Here is a 25,931-nt window from a genome sequence, read left to right as displayed (position 1 = left end):
AATAAGGGACAATAAATATGCAGCCTTTGTTGCATATCTGGAATTGCAAAGGAAGAAAATAAGGTAAATTATATGAGCAATTGGCTGTTGTACTCTTATTATTGCTCTTGTTGAAAATAAGGTAAAAAACTGAATCTAAAATTCATTATGAAAAAACTAGCTTGGGTTGAGCCATTTTCAAGTTCCAGTTGAAGCCCAAATTTGAAGTTGAATCAGGATTTTCTCAGTGGATTCAAGTAAGTATTCCTTACTTCCCTGAATCACTTCCCTCAACACTGTATGTAGTATTTAGAGAGTGATTTTATATTTAAATCTTTGGATTTTTATGAATATGTTAATTCTAATTTTGCTGTGGATTTATGGTACATTCCTGGAAATGAAAAAAAAAGTATTATAAAGATAGTGAGATAGAAATTCCCAAGTCATTACATTTTATGACCTGGGTCAACGGTGAGTCATATAATGTAACAAATAACTATAGCATTACAAACTTTCATTTTATTTATTTATTTCATGCATATGTATGTATGTATGTATGTATGTATGTATGTATGTATGTATCTATCTATCTATCTATCTATCTATCTATCTATCTATCTATCTATCTATCTATCTATCATCTATCTATCTATCTATCTATTGTGTCACAACCCCTGGTATGCCCAAATATGGGAGGGAACACACTGCTTCCCCTTTCTGTCCTTCGGCTCACTCCAGGAGACCATCCAGGCAGAAAACCATATTTTTAATGTTGCCTTTGTTATATTTGTGTTGTATTTGTGCTGATAAATAAATAAAGGGAGACTAGTATAGATCTATTTCAAACTATTTAGCTCTCATCAGCTAGACATACCCTTGCTGGGATTTGAACTCTTATATATAAGAACCTTATATATATAAACAATGGTTGCAAAGACCATTGACATACCTAACTTTTTCCCCCTCCAATTTTCCCCATCATAAAAACATTATGACATGGATTGGGCTGAGGAACTGTAACTAGTCCAAGGTCATCCAGCAGCTTTTGTGCCTATAGTGGGCTAGAACTCACGCTACCCTGATTTTTAGGCCTGCATGCCAGCCATCACACCAAACTAAGTCTCTTTTTTACTCTACTTACTTAACCTTTTTACTAAAAAAAATAGGATGAATTTTAAGTTGTGTTGCTTTCCACCCTTTGATTTCCCCTTCTGTCTGTCTATATGGGTCTTTTACAGCCCCTTCCCTATAAAGAGCAGACAGGTCCAATATGATCATGTAAATTCCACCTGTAAAATAAGAGGTTAGCTCCAGCTGTCACAGTAACCTTCTAAGACAATAAGAAGTGCAAATGTATAGAAGCTTCAACCAAGGCAGTGCTGTCCAAATTGGCTGGATTACCACTTTTACAATTTCCAGATAGTATGGAATTATGGGAATTGTGGTCTAATACATTTGGAGGGCATTAACTGGAAAAGCTGAAAATAAATCTATATACCAAGTTGTCAAAGTTTAAAAGGGTGAACTGGCCAACAAGGTTGACAAACAATTTTTACATATGGTAATCAAGTGGAAGTTCCATATTGAGGGACAGTGCATGTTTGAAAACAACTACTGGACCCACACACTGGAGGAAGAAACTCTTATTTGTAACAAGGTCAAATTATGAGAGAAGTGTAGTACATGTGCAGGTGACAAAGGAAGAGTCCAGCTTTTTTAATATGAACTTCTTTTAATGTAAAAAAAGAATGATTCACATCAGTGCACCCTTTTTTTCAATAAGGCAAGTTGGCATCATGCAAACATCCCATCAAACTGAAATGCAATTGCATGGTAAAAAATCTGGAAAGGTTGCAAATACAGGTTGCAAATAAGCACCCTGTGGTGGTTGGATATGCTTACTCAGAGGATCATCTAGGCATAATGCTCAGAAGCTGTTTTCAAGCTAATAGAAGCCACCTGGGGTTATCAGAAGTAAGAGTGAAAATGAAATCACTGTGTCAATAGAACAGATTTCCTTTCACTTAATTGAGGGCCACATTTCCCCCTGTTCCTAGCTAGCACAAACAATTCTAGCAATTGTGGTCTCAAGAGGGAGATATCTGATTGATTAAGGCTGACTTGATACTTGGTTTATTGCCTACCTATTGTCACATGTATGAGCAAAAACAAATGTGACTGGTAATCACCAAGTGGACTAATTTAAGAGCTCCTAGAGGAATTTGGCTGCTCCCATCAGATATTACAGGACTTTTCCTGATCCAGAAAGACAATGGTTTGCGCCCTTGAAAAATGTTCAAAAAGAAGGGAAGAGGCTGAGATTTCCTGTGACTTTGTTCATCTTTATTCATGTCAAATATGCATAGGTGAGATTGGCATGACAAAGGTGAGTGATGTTTCTTTGCTGACACCCTCTCATCTCTCTGTCTGTTGTTGCAGGTTGCTTGGATTTCAGTTGTGGGAACAATGGGCGCAGCCATGTTTGACATAAAGCAATGTTTATAAGGGCTTTTTTTTTAAACTTCATTTTGACAGAGATTGGTTTTGAGGATGGGCCAATAAAGCTCTGCTTGGGACAAAAGGAATGAGACTGAATGCTCTTTCTTTTTTCTTTTTTTACTTTTCATCTCAGGTTTTCTCACCTATTTGAAAGTTCCTTCTGTATGTGTCATTTTAAGGCTGTTAGAAGTTAAACCTTTTGTTAAATTATTTAGAGCTTTTCAGACTGCCAGTCTAAGCAGGATTAAAGCTGAATATATTTTTGTTTTTACTTTTTCCTGTCCTAAAGTCTGCACTTAATAAAATTTCAACATAACATCCCCTGCCTCAAATTAATATCGACCACATGATTTCCCCCCCAAGTTCAAGACAGAGTTATAATTCTACCAATTATAGAAGCATTTATATATATATATATATATATATATATATATATATATATATATATATATATATGTGTGTGTGTGTGTGTGTGTGTGTGTGTGTGTGTGTGTGTGTGTGTGTGTGTTGTATTTGTGCTGATAAATAAATAAAGGGAGACTAGTATAGATCCATTTCAAGCTATTTAGCTCTCATCATCAGCTAGCCATACCCTTACTGGGATTTGAACCTGGGCATTGAACATACATATATACATATACATATACATATACATATACATATACATATACATATACATATACACACACACACACACACACACACACACACACACACACACACACACACACACACACACACATATATATATATATATATATATATATATATATATATATATATATATTAGTCAAACCTGGTTTGCACACTTACCAAGGGGCACCTTTCCCTCTTACCACACATTGTTTGGAATATCATTTGCCAGCCATGAAACAAATTGAGCTGCAAGTACCTAAAAACAAGGATAACTGTAGTAATATGGAAGCTGTGGAAACAGCATGAAGCACCCAAAATCATAATGGGAGGAGTTAGAGGAGTAGCAGATGATGCTGACCAGGGCCTGGGGCAGAGGGCTGGCTCTGCAATGGCCAATAAGTGCCAGCTGATCCAGCACATGATGGATGGAATGGATATTCAAGTGCCAAGATACATTTTGGTACACTTTGGAATAGTCACTGCCTGCTCTCAGCCTATGTTTAGAAAATGCTAGTGCAAACAAAGGTACAGTAAGGATATATTAAAGCTTGTGGACTGAGGATGCCATGAAAGCAAAAAGGGTTTGAATAGTTCTGCATATAATCTACCATTTTAATGAATTTTTTCTGCTTGATGGAAATAGAATTCAGGGCAGAGTTCAATGAATTATATGCATCCCAGGCCTACTTACATTCACATTGAGTTTCATTCTGACCCACTCTCCATTAAATTGGTGCAAAAGATTTTTCTACAATGGGAATTTTCAACTGATTTTTTGTTCTCAGTTTGGTTATCCCTTAAGGTGTGATAACTACAAAGCAAACTAGAATAACAGGAATGTAGGAACAGATGTTATTTGGATTCTTGGGCATGATAAAGAATTCCAAGAATCCCCAATGCCCAATTATCTACATGATTATTCTTTTTTACTCCATGCATTATAAATCTACTTTGAGTAAAATAAACAAAATCAAGTCTGTACCTAATGTTCAGATTACGTAGATCAAAAGAGACATATTCACATACAGGCCATTGCTTTATCACCCAAAACACAGAAAACATGACCAAATATACATGCATTCAAATGAAATCAATTAATCCTGTGCTAATGATCAAACTGCAATATGCACAGAGGACAATTATTCTCTTTTTATTTTTGTGTTACATTCTACAGCATTATAATGAGATGTAGAAACTGTATAATTTCAGAGTTCATGAATCATAAACAAGAAAAACAGAGACCTTGGTTTGCTTAATTTCTAGAAAAGGGATTCTGGTAATCATTCTCTCTCACCCTCCCTCCCTCCCTTCCTCTCCCTCTCCCTCATACACATACACACACACTCCTTCCCTTCTCTCTCATACACACAGTCTCTATCTCCTCCCCTCCTCTATCTCTCACACACGCACACACTCACTCCTTCCTGGTATGTAGCATTTTAGTAGTAAAGGAAATTCACTTGGTACCTACATAGAAGCCCTTTCTTACCAGGACTGAAAATAAATTAAATTAACTGGGCATGGCTAAACTAGTGAAGAGAAGGATCAGGGGAGACATGAGAACAATCTTCCAATATTTGAGGGGCTGCCACAGAGAGGAGAGGGTCAAGCTGTTTTCCAAGGTACATGAAGGCCGAACAAGGAATACTGGATGGAAAGTGAACAAGGAGAGATTCAACCTAGAAATAAGGAGAAATTTCCTAACAGTGAGAACAATCAACTAATGGAACAAAAGTTGCCTTCAGAAGTTGTGGGCTCTTCATCCCTGGAAGCTTCCAAGAAGACACTGGACTGCCATCTGTCAGAAACAGTGTAGGCTCTCCTGCTTGGGCAGGGAGGTTGGAGTAGATGACCTACAAGGTCCCTTCCAACTCTGTTAATCTGTAAATTAAACCAATTCTTTGTCTAAAAGAGGCTTTGCAATGATGGCAGAATAAATTCTGACATATATTTTGAGTCAGTGGGGTGAACATTAGTTTCAGATTCTTGCCTGCCTCTAGTATAACACTTAATGGCCAAACCTTTAAGGACTGTCCAATGACAAGTAGCCTCAGATTACATTTGGGGTAGACAGATATTTTTTAAACTGTCCCCCCTGCCCCCTGCCATTGGTATATTACTTTGAAGTTTACAGAACAAATGCTTTCCAAGCGCTGCCCAGATTCTTCATACTGTTAGTTTTCAACATAAAAAAACAGGAAAACAGTCAGAGACCTAAAGATGGAGAGGGCAAATAATAAAGAAATGAGCAAAGTTGGAGAAAATACATTATCTTGCTGAAATGAAGTTCATTTCAATTTTTCTTCACTTCTCCTTTGACTTTTACTGACAGAAACAGGGGAAAGGGTTCCATCAACCACAACCCACAATTCAAGGAATGGTGTAGTGCCATTTTCAGTGATGAATGAAAACAATTCTGCTGTGCTGCATTTTAAAGAAATGTAATCAGAGTCATTTTAGATATTGAAAGATAAGAGAAAATTCCAGGCTGCAGTATAAGTGATGGCATAGATAAAATAAACAAAAAAATAAAATAAAAATAAAACCAAGCTAAATAAAAAAAAGCCAAAACGAACACCCCAAGTGTATATGGTTATTGTTTCCCATTTATCTAATCTCTATGCTCTTTTCAATGAAAGTATTTTATTTGAAGCTGCATTTGTAAACATTTCCCAAACTCAGCCTTGAGCCTCTTGCTTTATTGTACATTTTAGCACAGAGGGTCCACTGTAGATTTTGCTGCCATTGTCCTTCCAAAGGAATAAATAAAGGCAAAGTAATGTGCAGCCATCTACTCTCCCGGAGTGATGAGACTGTTCTATGGTCCTTGCACAGGCAAATTCCACTATAAAGTCAAGTGTTGTTTCTAAAGTGGCAAAACAAAGGGGTAGGGAATTAGATTAATAGCCTGCCTTTTCTCTGCGGGTTCTAAATGGTTTACATGCAGATCTTCCTTCATTTTAGTCCACAGTGAAATATATGTGAGGTAGACTAGATTGAGAGAGAATGTGACTGGCCCAAAATCACCCTCTGAGTTTCCATGGTTGAAGATAAACTTCAATCTGCATCTCCTCAGTTCTAGTCCAACACCTACATTATTACAGGATGACATGGGTAGGGATCATCAAAGCCTTGGTTCAATTTTTGGGACTCCACACTTGTTCTCTAGCTCTCACAGGAAATGTCTCTAGGAACAGGCCACTTTTTAAGGGAAAATGGATGGCAGGAACAAAGTACTGACCACAGATCCAATAAAATTCCACTCCCCTAAGAGATTGTTCTCTTGAGCACTAAAGCCATTCATCATTAACAGGCAGCCAGTGACAGCATAAAGTTAGAGGACAGCAGAAATGGCTGTACAAGCATATATACGGGGAGATGTTTGGGCATCCTTTTGTATTCTTAACACATTGGAGTTGTGTGAATTTACAAAAATACCATTATGCTTATGTCAGAGGTGGGTTGCAAATCCTGGCGCTACTGGTTTGCTCATGTTCACATATGCACTTGCCAGTGGTGGGTTCCGGATTCCGTTCCAACTGGTACGGTTGGAATGGGCCTGGCGTCAGCCACATGGACGTGCAAAGCGCGCGCGCATGCGTCTTACCACTTCTGCAAGCCTCTGCAATGCTCCAGCTGCTCAGAGGAGCGTCACGCAGGCACTGTACACGCAGTGCGTGTGTGCGGAAGCCCTGAAAACTTAAAAGACCAGTAAGGAGCTCGGGTGGGCGGGTGGGCCCTCCGGAGCACCGTACTGGAACGGTATCCGGTGCTCCGGGCAGGCTCCAGTATGCCCATACCAGGGCATACTGCCTGCAACTCACCACTGGCGCTTGCGCACAATGCTTCTGTGCATGGGCAGAAGCATCTGGGCAGGTAGGCAGAGCCTCCCGCCACTGCCACTACCAGTTCACTTAATCTGGGCTGAATGGGGAGCAACCCACTTTTGGCTTATGTGCTGAAACTCTGTCCCTTTTGTACATATGTCAATGTACACATTGCCCACACATATGAAAATGTCAGCTCTGCAAGATGGGCCAGATAAAAAAACAGATGCCATGCACACTAAATCTAAAACTACCCTTGTTGGTAATTTTACTATACAATAGGTACTATTAGTAGCTATAGTAACAGAATCATGTAAGTCTGAATCTGCCTTTCTTCCTCTTTCTTTTATCTTCCTATAAATTAGGGAGTGCTTGTCTTACACATTTCATAAGCCTTTTATCTTCATATGGACTTAACCCATGTGTATTTGTTGTTGCCTTGGTTATGGATATTCCTTCTCTCTGCCAAAAGTATCCTCTTTATTCTCTATATTAAGGAACAGAGCTTATGGTGGGATGTCACGATCCTGTTTTCATGATGTTTATGAAAGAAAGGGACAACACATCTGCCTCTTGGTTGGTCAATGTTGATCCAGGAATATCTTCTCAAATACTTTACTTTTATGATATTCATTAACATTAATACAGTATGATCATAAAAAAATCTATGCAACTAATTTATCCCTCTATCATATTACCTACAATTCAGCTGCCTCTTTTGAAGGAGCCCCCAAAGCTGTGTAAAATGGCCTGTACTCTGGGACTGAGAACCCATACTATATACCCTCATGCTCCTGGCATATGGGGATGCAATGGTTCAGTGTCTGAAGACCGGTTCAAGACCCAAATCCACTTCATGCCCACCAAGCAGTTTGAAAGCATGCAAATGCAAGTAGATAAATAAGTACACCTTTGGTGTGAAGATAACAATATTCCGTGCACCTCCGTGTATAGTCATGTCAGCCACTTGACCATGAAAGTGTTCTCAGACAACACTGGCTCCTTTGGCTAAGAAATGGAGATGATACCTAGAGTTCGACATGACTGGGCAGGAGAAACCTTTACCTTTACATCCTGACATTTAATTTCTCACAATTACGTTCAACAGGGCTTCTTTCTGTGTTGCATAATAAGATAACACAGTTCTGAATTGAGAGGGATGTGTTTACAGGAATGCAAATCCTTTCCTGTTTACTCCAATGCAAATAGTTCACGATCCTCTTTTTTTTTTCCCAGCCAGCCTTCATCTTCCTTTTCCTCTTCCAGCCTTTGTCAAACTTTTATTAGTTCATTAAGTGTTTTGGAAGATGGGGGGAGGGGGAGGCAGGATGTCTTTTTAATTTACTGCTTTCACATGGTACATTTGCCTAGTGCAGGGCATGAAGATTGTGAACTGAAGAATCTCACTGTGCTTGTGTGAACTAAGTAATTATTATCTTCAGGCTTGACTTGCTGTCTCATAATTTCAGTAGTGCCTAGTGTCATTTTCTCCTAAGACTATCTACATATAAACAGAGGGCTCTGTGATGGAGGACCATGAGATCTGAATATGAATTATCTCTTTGTGAATTCTATCTTATGCATAAATTCATGGCTTTACCATTCATGAGTTATCAGAGGATATTTCATGGATGGAAATCGTTCCCGTTATTCTATGTCTTAAATTACATTTTTCTTCCCCCTGTTGCAGCTTTCATTTGAGTATGTTTTGTTTTCAATTTCATTCTAAACAGTTTATACTTAATACATTCTCTTGGTGCCTTTGTGGGCTCTTAAAGGCAAAGGTACTTTCATTTGTCCAACCTAATGAGGTAACATTTTCACCAGGAATATTGTCTCTTTCTTGGTGTTTATGGACATTCTGTGAATTTTTTTTAGACATTAAGAAAGCCATCTTTTTGCTTCCCAAGTTCCTAGTGTCTTGAAAGCAGCTGTGATTGGAGATCATTTTAGACAGCACAGTATGAGAAAATAAAAGGTGAATATGTTCATGGCATGGAGGTTTTGTTTACTGAAGATAGAGCAGCCAAATATTATAGAATAGGCAGTGTACAGTAAATAGTAGAAGTGATCCCATGTCCAAGATCAGCCATGTTATCAGTTTACTACAATTTATCTAGAAATTCTGTGTTGTAGTCTTACATAGCAATTGGTTCAACTCAGTGGTTGTCTTCTATCACTGTTCTTAAATTGGAAAACAACAATAACATTCAGAATAATTCCAGAGGTCAGTTTCTAAAATTAGGAAACAAAGAATATTATTATTTTATTATAAGAGAGAGAGAGAGAGAGAGAGAGAGAGAGAGAGAGAGAGAGAGAGAGAGAGAGAGAGAGAGTGAGAGTGTAAAATAACTGTAAGAAAAGATAAATGCACCAGTGTTGGGATTCATTTTTTTTTCTACCGGTTCCATGGGTGTGGCTTGGTGGGCACGGCATGGCTTGGTGTGCATGGCTTGGTGGGGTGGCAGGGGAAGGATACTGTGAAATCCCCAATTCCTCCTGATCAGCTGGGACTTGGGAGGCAGAGAATAGATGAGGGTGGGGCCAGTCAGGGGTGGTATTTACTGGTTCTCTGAACTCCTCAAAATGTCCACTATTGGTTCTCCAGAACTGGTCAGAACCTGCTGAATACCACCTCTGAAATACACACAATCTACAATGTGCATTCATACATAATGTAGACTACATTTTAACTCAGCATACTTGTGTGGGCTATATGCCTTCAGATAGTTAGAAGAGTATGGCCACTATAACAGATTGTTTTTATAGAATCTTCCACATGGAGGATTAGAGAGCAGAAAGAGTGTCTCAGAGGTTGGCTTTCTAAGAGCAAGAATTAAAAAAAGGAGGGACCTTCAACTCCCCACTTGCATTCTGAAAGATACAGCCTTGATTTATCATCAGCATGATGGCTTGGACTCAGTGTCTGAACCAAAGATGGGAACCACAAACCAGTTAGATTTAGACTCAGGCCTCACTAACTTCTTCAACATTGGAAAGAATAGTAAACCTTTTGGAGATTGGTGAGGTATTTTAACCTCTTTTGCAGACTGGAAATCAAAATATTTTCAGTGAGGAGAAAGCTTTTACAATAAGAGAGGTCTCCATTCCCTTTATTTAACTGAAAAAAAATCTTGATGCTACCTCAAGTGGTGGTAAAATTGCAAGTAGCAGCACACTCTGCTCAGTTAGTATTGTTTTACAGAATGGCTGTGACACATATTGCTCTTGAGAGTCTCTTTGAGCCTTATTAGAAAAGTGGCAGGTCAATGAATGTTGTTGCTGCTGCTGCTGTTAACATTGTTCTCGGGGGACTGTTGGTAGGGGGGAAAAAGATGGTGCCTCCACTGGACACAAAGACAACCACATGAAGAGTCATGACACTTCCAGTCCATCTCTTTTATCATGTATTGTGTGAAATACGAGGCAGTTGTCTCTAATTTTACACAACACCCAAACTTAGAGATAAGAAAAATAAATGTGATAAAATGTCTAATAAACTGAGGGAATGGTCCACAGATACAAACATTTTTTTAAAATGCCATTTGTAAAGTGAGAGAGCATGTATTACTACCAACATGCATTCAATTATATTTTTTTTAATTGGCCGACTCACTGACTTTAACGTCTACTCCACTGGATTGTTAAATGTACAAGCACATCTGTAACACAAAGCTTTATATTTATAATGTCTTCCAGATGCATCTTCAGAGTTAAACACACTGATATATCACTATCATGTTTCCTCCACTAATACACAGACTCTAATTCTCTACTTAACTCCCATATGGAAATGGTCTGGTTTAGAATCTTATCTTATTGATATAATTAGTCTCATATGTTCTACTCATGTTTGATAAGATAAAGTTTTGTGTTTGTGTGTGTCTGTGTGTTTGTGTGTTAAATACACATACTGTATAGATAGGCATGCTTCAATTAGCTGTTTCCAAGGGTGGTTGATAAGCATTCAAAACCTTTTACCCCAATTTTGATTTAAAATTGAGCAAGGCTGTCTATCAGATAAAATTGTTTTCTTGTAATAGAAAGAGAGAGAGACTTTAATTTGGGATTGTTGTCTTCATGTTAGAAGTTTCCATTGTTTTCTTTCAACATGGAAAGCCAATGCTGTGGAGCAGGGCTGTCAAACTTCTAGCCCGTGCTGCCCACTCCCACGCCTGGTTTAGTGAAGGGAAAAATAGTCCTGATATGTCACGTGATGCCCCCATGACAACGTGAGTTTGACACCCCTGCTGTGGAGGGAGCAAAGCTTCCTCTTATGTGCATGAATATAATGTGATTGCTGCTAACCACACTTCATCTGTGTGGTTTTTCAAAGTAAACAATATTTATACAGATAGGTTGGGAAAGAGTATCAATCTGCAAACATACAAATGATCCTAGAAACTTTTGCAAACTTCTGTGAATCAAATATAAATAATCTAGCCCCCCCCCCCATGTTTGTAACCTTAGATTATTCTCACGGATCTTAGATTATCATGGGTGGATAAAGCTGATATTTTCATTTATGAATGGTTCCCCAAAACAACACATGTCAATAAGTGGTAGATACTGTAATGGGGAGATAATCCTAACATTTTTGGGAAACCCATTCAGAAAGATTCAATGTAATGCAATGGTCAATAAAAATATTGATTTTTTTAATACAGTCTTAATTGTTCCATGGCATAGATGTGACTAATTATCCACAGCTGACTTTTTTATTATTATGGCACCTTTCATTAAACACTTTGTAGAGTCCATACAAATGATCAACTTCAATTGGGGAAAAATGTTATATGTTGATATTGGAAAAAATCCGCATTTTTCAGACAGGCTAATAAAAGAGGATCAAAATATAAAGTAGGTAGCATAGGTGAGATTAAAGAAAAAATATTATATTCAGTGCTTTTTTTTCCCCTCTGAGGGAACAGTCTTGAGTTTAGATTAGTTTTGCTTAGTTTCCTATTAGTGGGATCATTTTTCATTTGCAAAAATAAGTGGAATTTACTACTGAGTAAAATTAGTGAGACAGTTTAATGAAAAGGATTTTTTTCTTATTTTTTCATTAAATGCTTCTATGATTTAAACATTCATAATTTTTCATATGCAGTAGCTTTTTCTAGAATAAATAAAATAACCTATACTGGCTCCTATCAGAAATACATTTTATTTCATTATTTTTAATTAAGTATGCTCTTCAAATTAAAACTTTTAGATAGGGTCCAAGTAACCATCTTTTGCATTTTTTTTTCTTTAAAATTAATCATGAGTTTCTAAACCAGTTTAAATGTTGAAAAAAATTGATAAGTTATGTCTAGGTCTAGAAAAATCACATGAAAGAGTCTCAACTAGAACAAGAGAATTTCTTTATGGTTACTGCAAATTGAGATGTTTTGAAACATTTTTTAAAAGTAGAAATTTTCATTTTTCTGCTGCTTTGGCAATTGTGAAAAAGCTATTATTTAGATGCAGTGATCTTTAAGCATCTGTCAGTAAGCCTCTGCAAATGTCTATTGATGTTGATTTTAAAAGCTCCTGGATGAGTGCATTTGTGTTACTTTGTTTTGCACATGTTGGTCACTCTTAGGCGTCTTTTTCAGAGAGAGAGAGAAAGAGAGAGAGAGAATGAATGAATGAGAGAGAGAAGGGAAGGAGTGTGTGTGTGTGTGTGTGTGTGTGTGTGTGTGTGTGTGTGTATGAGGGAGAGGGAGAGAGCATTTTTAAAAAATGCAGTGATCTAGAAGCCCATAAAATAGACAAAGTATCAGAGGTGGGTTGCTACCGGTTCGCACTGGTTCAGGTGAACTGGTAGTGGAATGTTGGCCTGGGTCACAGAACCGTCAACGACCCAGGCTGGCCCTGCCTCCGAACCAGTTCTTCGGTCGCCGCAGAATTATGTTTTTGTTTGGCATTTTTAATGTTCTCCGGATGCACATACCTATTTATAGGCAACTGTGCATGCAAACGGAGCATGCACACTAAACCAGCAGTAATGCTGGCAGCAACCCTCCCCTGCAAGGTATAGCTAATATAGTTAAAGTGGCACTCAACACCTTAGCTATTCTGAACAATTATTATGCTGGCATTTAATTCACCTTTGTCCCAATTTCATTGAATTTCTTTTCAAAACTCTGTTAGGACTGTCTTTAGAGATTGTATAAGCTGGTCTTGCTCCCTGGCCTCTAGGTTTCCTTCTTCCTGTAAAGTCATTTTCACTATGGGTGGAGCATTCAGATGGCCAGAAGCTGCAGAGGGGATCTGTGATTTGCTATTGTAAATAAATAAATAAAGCCTTGCCCAAAGGCCAACAAAGATTGTGGAGTTGGTGCTGATAGGCTTTTAAAGGAGATGATTGTATATTGCTAACTAATTGTCTGGCAAATGTGTAGCCAAACTATCTCGTATTGCTGTATAATTATGAACAGGATGTCCTCAGGAAAAAGAAAGCCTGAATTCACAATTATATTAAGTCACTAAGGGGAGTTTTCCCTCCCTGAATTTTTTACCAGTGTGAAACTGTATCAGGTTGTGGTTCCCATTCGCAGCACTCACTGCGATAAGATCAGAACCCATTTCAACTCTCTAAGCTAATTGGAAACATCAAATCTTCTTTGCTCAAATTTAGTCATGCTTCATTTAAAAGTTAAAAGCAGCTCCTGGGAGAAAGAGAAGCTTCATTATTCAAAACCTTTTTTAGAAACAGCATGGTTGAGCTGGAATGATTTAAATTCTTGTCACTAAGCTTTGTTTTAGGTCTTTCTAAAAAGAGAAAGAAAGAAAGAAAGAAAGAAAGAAAGAAAGAAAGAAAGAAAGAAAGAAGAAAGAAAGAATCATTGGGGGAAGAATTAGATTTTTTCAATTGTCCAAGCCAATACTGTTATTGCAAAAACATCATTATCACATGAAACATTTCCATCAGCAAAACATATGGCCCCAAGATTATTTAGTGGAGCTAATATGATTTCCAGATATAGGATGTTTGGCATGATAACAAAAATTAAAAATACTAGCTCTGAAAAAAAAGGTACATTTCTGCCAGCTGTCCACTACCTAGTCATAGAAAGGGGCCATCTGTTTATTATTCTGGGCGCATTAACTATAGTGATGCCAAAGGAGAGAGCTCAGTTGTGTGATCGTATAAGCTCGGAAGGAAGTTCTTCTGTAACACCAGAAGAGACCTACTGCTGGGGCCTGCTCATCTGAATTCAATTTGCTTTTACTCTGTCGAGGTGAAATCTGGCTAGGCAAATCCCCCTGGGTTGGATTGGCAGCAAATCAGTGCCTGCAAACTCACTTGGTGAGCACAAATTTGATGCCTTTCCAAAGCTGCAGAAAAGGTTTGCCAAAGTTCTACTGTTGTAGTGGTGACAACGTTTCACATTCTCAGCAGAGGCCTCCAAACTATCCCTGAAGTCACATGCAATGTGTCTGAGTCTGAAGCAATGCAAGGCAGATCTTTTGTTTTCTCAACAGTCACCAAATCAGTAGTAGTAAGTAAAGCCAAAGGGAAGAGGCCTATATAGAGGCCCTGTCATCCAATTCAGCAAGCATATCTCCCTATCTATGTGCCCAAATATCAATCAGATGGGAAGTCCTTAAACTCCAAATGTTAGGCTTCATCACGTAAACATATTATGAGCATTTGGATTATGCATTTTACTACATTTTAACTGTGCTTTTAATTAAGTTTTATTTAGATGGTTGTGATTTGTTAACTCCTTTGAGAATCTTCACTGAGAACCTATCCTAGGATAGGGACCTGGATAAGGGACTACAGGCTTCAACTGAATCTTGGTAAGATGGAGTGGTTGTGGAGCCTTGGGATCCATTAGTTTATTATTCTTGGTTCTGGATCGCACTACCCCAAACAGACCCAGTGCACAACATGGGGGTTCTTTTAGACTCACAACTCCTGCTTGAAGAACAAGTGGCAGTCATGGCTTGGAGAACCTTTGCACAACTTTGGGTTGTGAGCCAACTGCATACACCCTTTCTGGATTTTGAGCCTCTGTGCTGATTTTTAGCCTCTGTGCTGCATGTCTTGGTCATCTCCCATTTGGATTATTGTTTACTTGGCCTGGGTTCAAAACTCAAGGAAAGCAAAGGGGTTGGCCTACCTGAGATCTTGCTGCAGAAACAAACTGGACTTTGCCATCAGCTCATCTACACAGTCACTCTTCATGCCTACACAAGTAGTTACTTTTTCATCTTTTGAAGAGTAAAAGAGAATCCCATTAAAGTTTCCATTTGTCCCATCATTTTCTCTTCTGCCTCCTTTTCCTTCCTTAACAAAACAAGACAAAGAGCTATTATGGCAGTTATGTTGGAATCTCTTTCTAGTCCAGGGATACACAATCACATTTGGGTATATTTCCTACTCTTATTTCTAGTGGACTAATTAATGCAGAGTCTCTTTGAATGATTCAGAATACTTCTTCCTAGTTTCCCCCCCCCCTCCATCTGGGACCAAGTTGGCAATTATTTGATCAGTTGTCCTTCTCAATATCTCTTGATGTCTTATATTTGCTATCTCTTCCATTCTTTTCCAGTGTCCCATCATTAATGTTGAGGGGAGCAAGAATTCAGCTTTAAAAATAGTATCTCAACTTCCCCTGTCTTTTTGTAACCTATGGCATTAGAGTGTAATTGTATACCCTATCTACTAGCAAGCCATATAACAATATCAATTGTATCAATCATTTTAATTGTATTAAGCCTTACTTCCTTTAAAAGGACATACTGTATTTCTGATGAATTCTTTTTAATACTGGCAAATGTGAATTCCCAGAAGTAATAGCTACATGCAGGATGGCAATGAAGGTTCTCAAAAAATCTTGTAATTAAAAATTTGATTGCTGCAAAGAGCAATGACACAGGTAGGAAGTAAAAGACATGTTAAGAGGGTTTAAACAGGACTTCTTGTTCTTGAATGATAGCGTTTGCAGAAATTCTTTGGTTATGAATTCCTATCTTCTTTCAATAAATGCCTGGGGTTTCTTCTGAACTTATCTAAGTGGTTCCTCATAATGAGTAGGGCCTGGCAGGCTTAACCCAGAATTATGAAATTTGGGAGTAGTCATGTGGCATCTTGCTTACTTTTTAGTTCCCAGAGATATTAAGGATAGGAGGATAATAAGTCCCAGCATTTTCTCCATCATAGTAAATGGGGACATGGAGTCTGACTAGTGATATTCCCAGAATCCAGCTGTTGGGGAATAACAAAAAGGGCTCTTATTTTGACAACAACTCCATGTAACAAGTACTAATGGTCGAACAGGAATCCTTAAAAAACAAGGGTACAAAAGTGACCCGGTGAGACACACACCAAACAGGCCCAATTGGCATTCCCATTAGCAACCATACCGATGGGCTGCAATGAAATGTCTCTTGGGTTTGAAACAGGTAAGTGATTTGTGCAGTGTCAGAAGTAGAATAAGGCCCACATTGCTTTCTGCACTGCATATATAAATCTTACTTTGGCTTGAGGCAGGACAAATCCAAAGAAATATGTTATCCCCACGGTTGCTGACATGTAAGATCTAAGAGATGTATTCCCAAGAGACTTTGAAATGTCACAAAAGTGGTTAGGATTCCCTCTGATTATAGTACAGGAACTGTATGTAGGTTAAATGTTAGGCCTATAGTTAGTTTTAGGACAAATTTTCTAACCATTTACTTATATCAAATACGGACATGAGAATGAGACAAATCCACCATTTACTATAAAAGTTCATGAGGAGTAAAAATAGCACAATGTCCGTTATATAGAGAGTTGCTGCACCTCATCTGGAAAGAATGTACATTAGTAGAAAGTTAAGTGCTTTGCAGTTCATAAAACTCTTGAACCTTCATTGGCAAAATTCCAAACTAATGTTGGGCATCCAAATGTGGAATATTTCAGGTATTGCAGTACAATAGTCAGAATTGATACAAATGTACCTATAGATTTATCCAGCATTAATTAGACCTGTTTGTTGTTACAACTCTTAACCCTCCCGAATTCATTTTCTAAGACTTCGGCATTGTCTGTATTTGAATAGCAACTGGCTTTTGCATTCATTTATACAGGGGCCAATCTAAACCATTGTTCAGTACAGGAGTTTGAACTATAAATCTGGTACTGCACTTGCTAAATGTGCAATGGATTTTAAAACTAGAGAACCTTCTTAAGCAATAAACACCTCCATTTTTGTCCAAGGGGACTGCAATCTGGAGACAAGCAGATTCTGCCTAGGAATTTGGAAATGCTCTTAAGAAAAAGTAGAGTAGTTTTAAAAGAAAAGTGAGAAATAATTCCCCCCGCCCAAGCTTCATTGTGTCTCTAAGTCTGCTTTATTCTGAATAACTGCTAGCAGAATGAGGGCTCACTACTATACAGTTAAACTGCTTGTGTTCCTCAACATACATGCCAGATTTTATACCGCCCCGAGTCCTTTTTGGGAGAGGGGGAGGTCTAGAAATGCGAAGAAAATAAAATAAAATAAAATAAAAATCCTATCACAATTTTCCTTCAAAAATGTTATCTTTCAATAGTGGGGGATATGGTGACCAGAAGCTCTTGCTAAAACTTTTCTTTATTCTTCCCTAAGAGCTTCAACATTACTACGGAAGCCTCTAAGGTGACAAGGAACAGAATTCTAGAGGGGGTCCCAAGCTCAGTAAGAAGCATCTTGGAATACTTATGTCTCAAGGTTCAAATGCAATCAGATGAAATCAAATTCTTGATAGTTTGCCATGGCAATCATCTCAATTCCTAGATGAGGAGGTATGTAATGCAGATTTTATAGTCAGGAGATCATTTATTTAATAACTTTTATATCTTTCTGGAAAGCTGCAACAGAAGCAATTTTGCTTCTGTTACTCTAGTAGTTCCAGCCAGGAAGATAGCTGGGCATATCCATGAAGTCAGTCGTAGTCTTTGAATGTTCATGCCACAATACAGTGACTGCCTTGGGCCAGAGCTCTCATCAATTTCAGTCGTAGTCCCAATGATTTAGAAAGGCACAAACTAGAGAAAGATGATTTAAGCAGCATTAATGAAAACTCTAGCACTGCTTTGGTTTCTGTGTTCACAGAAATATTACATATACAAAGGGGAAGGAGGATTGCATCACGACTCCCTCCCTCTAGTTTTAATATTTTAAAGTGCAAAAAATGAATATGTGGGTAGTAATTCCTTTATTTGTATCAGCTCATATGAAAAAGTTACCCACTAGTAGCAATTGCTGAGTGTTAGTAGGATATAATAAATAGTTGCAGAGAGAGAAAGAGAGAGAGAAATAATTAAAGAGACTCTCTGAACATTTCAGCCCTGAATCTCTGTCATTTACTTTTAAATATCACCCACCTTATCCCATATACTGTATATCACTTGTTTTCTATAGAAAGTTAAGGTTTCCATGGCTTTAGCTATTTTTGGAGGGGAAAATAACAGCAAATTCTATTGCAAAATATGATTATGAAACATCCTTGCACACCATTTCTTTTTCCTATTCAGTTCTTAGCAACCTACAGTGGTTATATATCAAACTCACTTTGACTTACAGCAGAGTTAAATAGCTCCTTGAGTATATGCCCTTTACTCCCCTGTTCTCATATTTGTAACTCTTTCAATTTCTTAATATCCCTCTTGTTTGACAGTACACTCTAACCTATGACACAAGGAAATCAATCAATAAACTTGCATGGCTCTTTGATCTCCAGGATTATGGGATCTCTCTTCATGCAAAGGGAAATGTCAGCATAAGCAAATAAAAAGACTTCAGCAGTGAGAGAGAGATTTTGAGACAAAACAGAAATTCCCCTTAAAATACCACAGTGCAAAAACTACTGTTTCTTTGAGCTTATGCATGAGAAGGGCAATAGGAAGGACGTACAAATTAAGGATGTATTTCTGGCCATTAACTAATTTAGACATTTATTTGTCAGCATTACCTGTGATCTGTATACCCACCATTCTCTTCTGTTTTAATTTTCTTTTTTGAATATAACTACTGTATTCCTGCAACTCTAGATTTTGGTATGCATGTTTCAGTCTTTATAACAAATAGATATAGGGAGCTAGGTACAGAATTATAACCTAAGGTTGTGATAAAAACAGGTTTTTTTTATATCCAACCTTTATATCCATGGGTATTTGGGGCAGTTCACCTGATCATGCATTTAATGCTAGACAGACAAGTCTAAGTTCAAAGAATTCAAACTCTCTTTGATCCACTAAGGATCATAATCCCCAATCAATTCCAGCACTTTTAAAATGCACATTCGTTTGTATTTCTCTCCTCTTAGACTCAACTGACTTATCAACAGTATTTGCAGTTGAGACTTGGTGAAGGCCATTACTGATCATACAGGGGTCTTGGACTTCTTGACTTAAATCCCCAGAATGTGATACTACATTCATTAACTTTTTTTTCAAAAAGAAAGAAGTCTTATGTAGTATGAATAGGGAAGAATTTAAGTTCACATTTTTAAGAAGACCAAAACAATTTATATAAAGATCAAAAAAATCATTTCATTGAGTTCACCAATGAAATGATTTATCCAAACCTTGTGACATAGTTTTCTATTCAAATATTGCATAAAAGATACTTTAAAAAAACAGCTATGTTAAAAATTTTAAGAACAAAAAAACAGCTATGCCAAAACATGAATTATATTACATAAAATTATGTTAAAATGTGTAGATTTAGACAATTAACCTGCAATTGAATGGTGATGATCAGATTAAGCTTTTTGAATAGAAACATATCTGTATGCCATACTTTGAATCTAAATTATACCGTGGACATGGTGTATGATATAATTTATGGTGTAATTTTCATATAACTAATTATGCTTTTAAACCAGAATTACTAAAAAAAGTATCTTGCAAGATAGAAGTCTTGTAAGAAAGAATACATTTTACTTTTAACAAAAACAGGGCACACTTCATTTTCAAGTGCAATGAAACAAAATAGGTGTTTATTGAATTTCTGCCTTCTTTTGCAACATTTATTTGCTGCCAGAAAAAAAGGCAATTGTACCCATTAAGCAGAATGGAGATGCTTTCATATGTAGTTTGGTTGAACAAAATAACTCTAGTAAGAGAACCAACCATTTAGGAACTCCAGTCAGAGGGCAAGTAATAAGTGACAAGATAGAGATAACTCAAAGAAAAATTATTTCCGAGTGAGAAAAGGATGCAATGCTGAGAAGAAAAAGAAAATGAGAATTTAATGTCTGTGTGTGAGAGAGAGAGTGGGGGGAGGGAGGGAGGGAATGGATCTTGCTGCTATTTCTGCTGAATCTACCAGCTTCAAGAGAAATCCAGAATGAATAAGAACTTATAAGAATAAGTCACCAATACTCTTGGACAAATTCAGTACAAGGTAGTGTCCTTTGGATTTATCTGTATGTACTGTATATATAGGTACATGTACTATATATGTATAAGTGTGTGTATACCAGGGACGTGCGGTCAGGGGAGGCAGGGGAGGCAGAGCCTCACCCCTCTCATCATGAAAATAAAAAAAGGGAAAAGGGAAAACGCGCTGAGGAGCCTTCTGCACACATGGTCCGGGAATGGGACCACGTGTGCAGGAGGCTCCTCTAGCCTCAGACTCCCTCCTGCACACATGGTCCCATTCCCCGCCTTCCTGAGTCAACATGAAGGGGACCGCGGAGCATGAGCCAAGGTCCCGCGGAGCGCCCTCCGTGATCCCCTTCATGTTGACTCAGGAGTCAGGAAGGAGGGGAATGAAGGGGACCGTGGCTCGCGCTGATGACGTCACCAGCCTCACCAGTCATAAACCTCACCGCACGTCACTGGTGTATACATACTATATGCATAATGATTTGATCCTTCAGGTCAGTTTTGTCTTCTGGTGACATCCTAGGCAACTCCGTGCAGTTTTCTTGATAAGGTTTTTTGGAAGTGGTTTGCCATTATCTCCTTCCTAGGGATGACAGAGAGTGACTGGCCCAAGGTCACCCAGCTGGCTTTCTGCCTAAATGGGACTAGAATTCACAGACTCCAGGTGTCTAGCCTGATGATGAATCCACTGCACCAAACTGGCTCTCATTTATATACTACACATAGTTATATAGTACTTGAAAATAAGGCTGGCTATTCTTTTTTTCCTTTCTGACAGTGCAATACTGAAAGCACATTGTGTTCAGTGAGATTTATTCTCAGGTAGGATTACAGGCAAGGGTCCCTGTAGACTGTTTAAAACTGTACAACCAGAGGAATAAAGGGATGACATCATCCAGCCTTTGTGTAAGTCTTTGATAACATGCCTAAAATGATCCATCTGACTGTCTGAATGCAGATCTTGTAGCACAAAGTGCACATCGATCGAATCCTATTGCATCTTGTAAATTGCAAGTTTCCCTTCTTTTTCCTAGTGTCTCTAATAAATTTCTGATAAGTGACCAAAATCTGTGTCTGGAAAAACTTGGGGATGGATAAGAGCCTCCAGCAAGGCAGGGTAATCGAGCTGTGTTATTGAAAAGTACAAGACATCAATCCCAAATCATTTATATGAAGCAAGTCAGTTATTGTATTTTTAATGCACATTCTTTTAATTGAATTGCTTTGCTCTGGCTTTGTTGCTCCATGAAGATAAGCCAGAAGAAGGGAGATGCTTTGCACTGGACTGATTTCTCTAATTGACAATAAAGCTGGTGCTCTTCAAGTTGGCAGACAAAAGGAATTATTGCTATGCTTATTCTTCACTTCCTTCATTTCTCACAGAAAAAAAAGAAAACAAAATTGGGAAGATGTCTCAATTATTATGTTTTATTTACATACAAACAACCAATAGAGCATCTCCTACCTAAGACCGATGATATTTGTCTTAGTTTCATTCATAAAGAAACCCAACGTGTCATTGCATTTAATGCTACAGTTATTTTTCTTCTTTCTGTATAAGAAAGTATAAGAGTTATAAGAAATAAATCTGCTGTAGTTCAGCCAAGGTATTCATATAAGCAATATTACAGAGACAAATTTGAGGCATGCATATTTTAAATGTAATCCATTTAATTCTTGTGACATGATTACAGTTCTTACCAGAAAGCAATCTTATTACATATTTTATTAATACTTAAGGTGCAAATACAAATCTAATGATTTTACCAAAGCTGTAATGATAAGAACATGGTTAGTTTTGCATTCCAGCTTTGTAGCTCATTGAAATAAAACAGATGAACTTGCATCAGCCTGCTAATATGCAATATTCTATTTTTATTTTTTACTTCTTCTGTTAATTTGTTCTTAATATTTTAAGAATTTATTCAGCTGCTAGTTGGTTAATGTTCATCATAATTCATGGAATGGTCGTAATGATAGCTGTAATAATTCTCTTATGATAACTTGTAGGCCTCTGGTAGAAAAAATGACATATAGCAAAATGGAAGTATAATTCATACATTTGACCTCCCCAAATGTCGTCTAATGAAGTGTTTCTTAAACTGGGCAATTTTAAGATGTGTGGACTTCAACTCACTACTTAGACTGGAGACTGGATGACTTGGCAAACAAACCAGAACTTGGCATCTACTAATAATTTACTAGCTCAAAAGATTTTTTCCTTTAGAGGTCCTCCCCTTTTAATCTAAATGTTGCACAATTATAGTCAGGAAGCTGCTCCATTTAAACAAAGCCTAGAAGACAGTACCGTAAAAATATATAGCTTCCTCAAGACTATACCAACTCTATAACGAAACTAGAAAATTTCAACTTGTCCAATTATACCATCTGTCCTATTCCAAATCTTGTTGATCCTTCTCTAGATCATATTTCTATGCTCTTCCCTCTGTAGTCAAAAATGGGAGATGGAAGCAGACACCTTTTCACACAGGAGATGACCTTGTGCCTCTGATGAAACTGAAATCTTAGAACATGACTTCCTTAGAGGTAGATTTTACAAGACTTGTACTCCCAACTAATTCAGTCCTTAATAGGTAGATTTCTTGACCATTCAGACAAATAATATTTATGGTTTTTTAAAAAGATAATGACTCTGAAATTATCCATACAATAGTTAAATTCTGTATCCAAGTCATAAAATTTGCTATGTTCAGACTCTACAACAGAAGTAGGTGGTTAATTTGTTTGAGATTTTTTACTGTGCAGTATTTTTAAATTATATTTGGCTGTTTTAACATGTACATGTTGCTCCTGAACTGTAACAAATGCATTCAAAGGTGGAACACAGAATTGAAGCTCATGGAGAAGTCAATACATGTTCAACCAATTTTCTATAGCAGATATGCTCCAGTAGGAGCATAAACTATGGAATGCTTTCACTGGGCACTGGTCATGTTTTATCAGCTCCACTAGATCAGCCTGACCAAGAAATCCACTTCACAGGAAGGCAAAAACTACTTTTATTGGGATTGGTTATATTAATAGAATGTTGCAAGTCTCCTCCCTTTTCTTATACTCTTACAAATTAGGGTGATGTCTGTCGGAGCCACTTACAAAGGCTGTCTGCCAGTTGTGGACTTCATTTCTCCTCATCACTTTGGTAATGGAGCTCATATATCTCTGTCAAGGTCATCTTCTTTACTCTCTTCATACTCTCACAAATTGCAGATAATATCTATGGGTAGCCCTACTCCTTCTTATTTCTCCAGCTGTTCATTATCTGAAGACATCCCATTTGCTATTTTCCATTCCCACTCATCCCACCAGTTCAAACCTTATACAGTTTTATTCTCTGGAGCTCTAAGATACCTCTTAACCTGACGTTTCTCAGATTCCGGTCTCCCCCTTTCTTATATCCCTGCTTCTTCTGACCCTCATATAAGATTATGTGATGGGCTCTCAATTTGTCCTTTTTTTTCATTTAATTATGGCCAATTCTCAGAGACTGCCTGGATGTCCCTTTCTTAGCAAGGTTTTTCAGAAATGGTTTACAATTGTCTCCTCCTTAGGACTGAGAGAAAATGACTAGTCCAAGATCACCCAGCTGGCTTTTATGTCTGAAGTGGGACTAGAACCCACGGTCTCCCAGTTTCTAACTTGATACCTAAACCACCACACCGAACTGACTCTCTAACCCATGCCCTATTGCATTCAAGCATTATCAAAACACTTCACTGTCAATTTTGTTCATATATGAGCATGCAGCAATATCTCCCATTTCATTCAACTGTGGACAGAAATACTGTGACTTTTAACTAGTTTATATTATATCTTCTGATGAATGCTGACAAATGAAACATTCCGGTGTAAACTGCATTGCTGCTAAGGGAAAGAGGAGTTTCTCTTCCACCCCATTTTTTTAATGTCAACTCTTCTCCCATCACACTTGGTTGTCAAAACATAAATCTTATATTTGATTTTTTATCAGTAGTAGACAGACATTAAAATATTCTTCATTACAGATGTTGAGGGTGCAACATCCAGATTGGATTGATTAAACATGCACGCAAACAAAGACTTGTCCCTTTTATTATTATGTCAATGCACATTATCCAAGTTAATAACTTGTTTCCATGTATGTTCATGCACACAGTTATTGCAGTTCAATAAACCAACCAAGTAGCACATATATGAGGTTTATGACACTGCTGTCCACCATATCATTTTCAGTTCAATATCATCTTGCTGGAACTAGAGAATCCTATTTAGCAAATTTTGCTGTTCTTACTACAGTTTTTTTTTTTTTTGAAATTGTATTTTCAGAAAAGTCCTGATTTTTATTCCAAGTATGTTTATAACCAAGTCAGATAATGTTCTCTGACGGGGTTTGGCAAAATGTGCTGGATGGTCTCAGGCAATGGTCATATGTATCTCCATACATATCATCATAAACATCAATTGCTTACTTGTGAAAATTTCAGATCAATTGTGGATGAGGAAAGGGAAAATATCACTTGCTAAGGTTGTTAGCTCTTTTATGGCTTTACTATTTGATACATCAGGCTCCACTTTGTCTGCTTACTTGTTTATTTGTGAGTTTTATTTCTTTTAATGCATATAAAAACATACAATAGCATTTCTGATGGAGGAAAGAGAAAAGAAATGTCACAGAGCAACACTCAGCTTTTTCATTTCTGCAAGGGAATGAAAAATGGATGATCTCTTCCTGAGCAAAGCTCCTGATAAGAAAACAGCAGGCAAAATGGATAAATTAAATTCTTTTTCTTCTCTAAACAGATAGAATGTGCTGGAATCAGAGCTGGTGCTGGAACCAGAGTGGGGAAAGCAATGCCCAATATTGTTCTCTTCTTCTGTGCTAGAGGAATTAGCACAGAAGTTGCCTTCTGCTTTCAATTTTTCAAGTCTTACTTTTTTTTCAGGATTGTCTCCCTTACCCTACTTGAAAACTTTAACTTCCTCAGACATTTTAGAAGGGAAATTAGATTTCTATTAGACAACTTTCTCAATTGCGATAAGATCAACTGGGGAGATCCTGGTTGTTGTCCCATTGGTGGATTCTGCTTTCAGTACAGTCAAGATAATGGCTACAATTGTGTGGCTCCAACTGCATCTTTTCATTTTTTGACACACCCCACTCCAGATGCCCTGGGCCAGGAGTAGGGACTTCTCAACTCCACTAATCCAATTTCCAACCTATTATGCAATTCTCTCTGGAGGGAAGTATGGCTGAACCTTTTGGAAAGTGGGAAAAAAAGATGGTTTGATTATGTTCTCAGACATACAACAACAAAATAACAACGGCTCCAGGACCATGCTTCCCTTTTAATTTGATTTTTTAAATAATTAATGTTGTTTTACTTCTTTTGTTTAGCATTTATTTTATTTTTAATGATTTTAATGGACTATACCTAATATATTTTAAATTGCACTTTTATGTACATGATTCTGGACTGTTAGTGGGATATAAAAATAATAAACAAATAAGCAACAGTCTTCATATAGCAAATCTGTTCTGAAACCATCTCATTTGATCCCCCCTTAACAATAGCTTTATAAGGTTGGCCCTTGTCAATATCTGTCAGGGTTGAAGATAACACCTAAAGCAGTGGGATTTG

Source organism: Natrix helvetica, assembly GCF_964273705.1.
Source record: "Natrix helvetica genome assembly, chromosome: 4".
Lineage (NCBI taxonomy): Eukaryota > Metazoa > Chordata > Lepidosauria > Squamata > Natricidae > Natrix > Natrix helvetica.
This window is presented reverse-complemented; position numbering follows the sequence as displayed.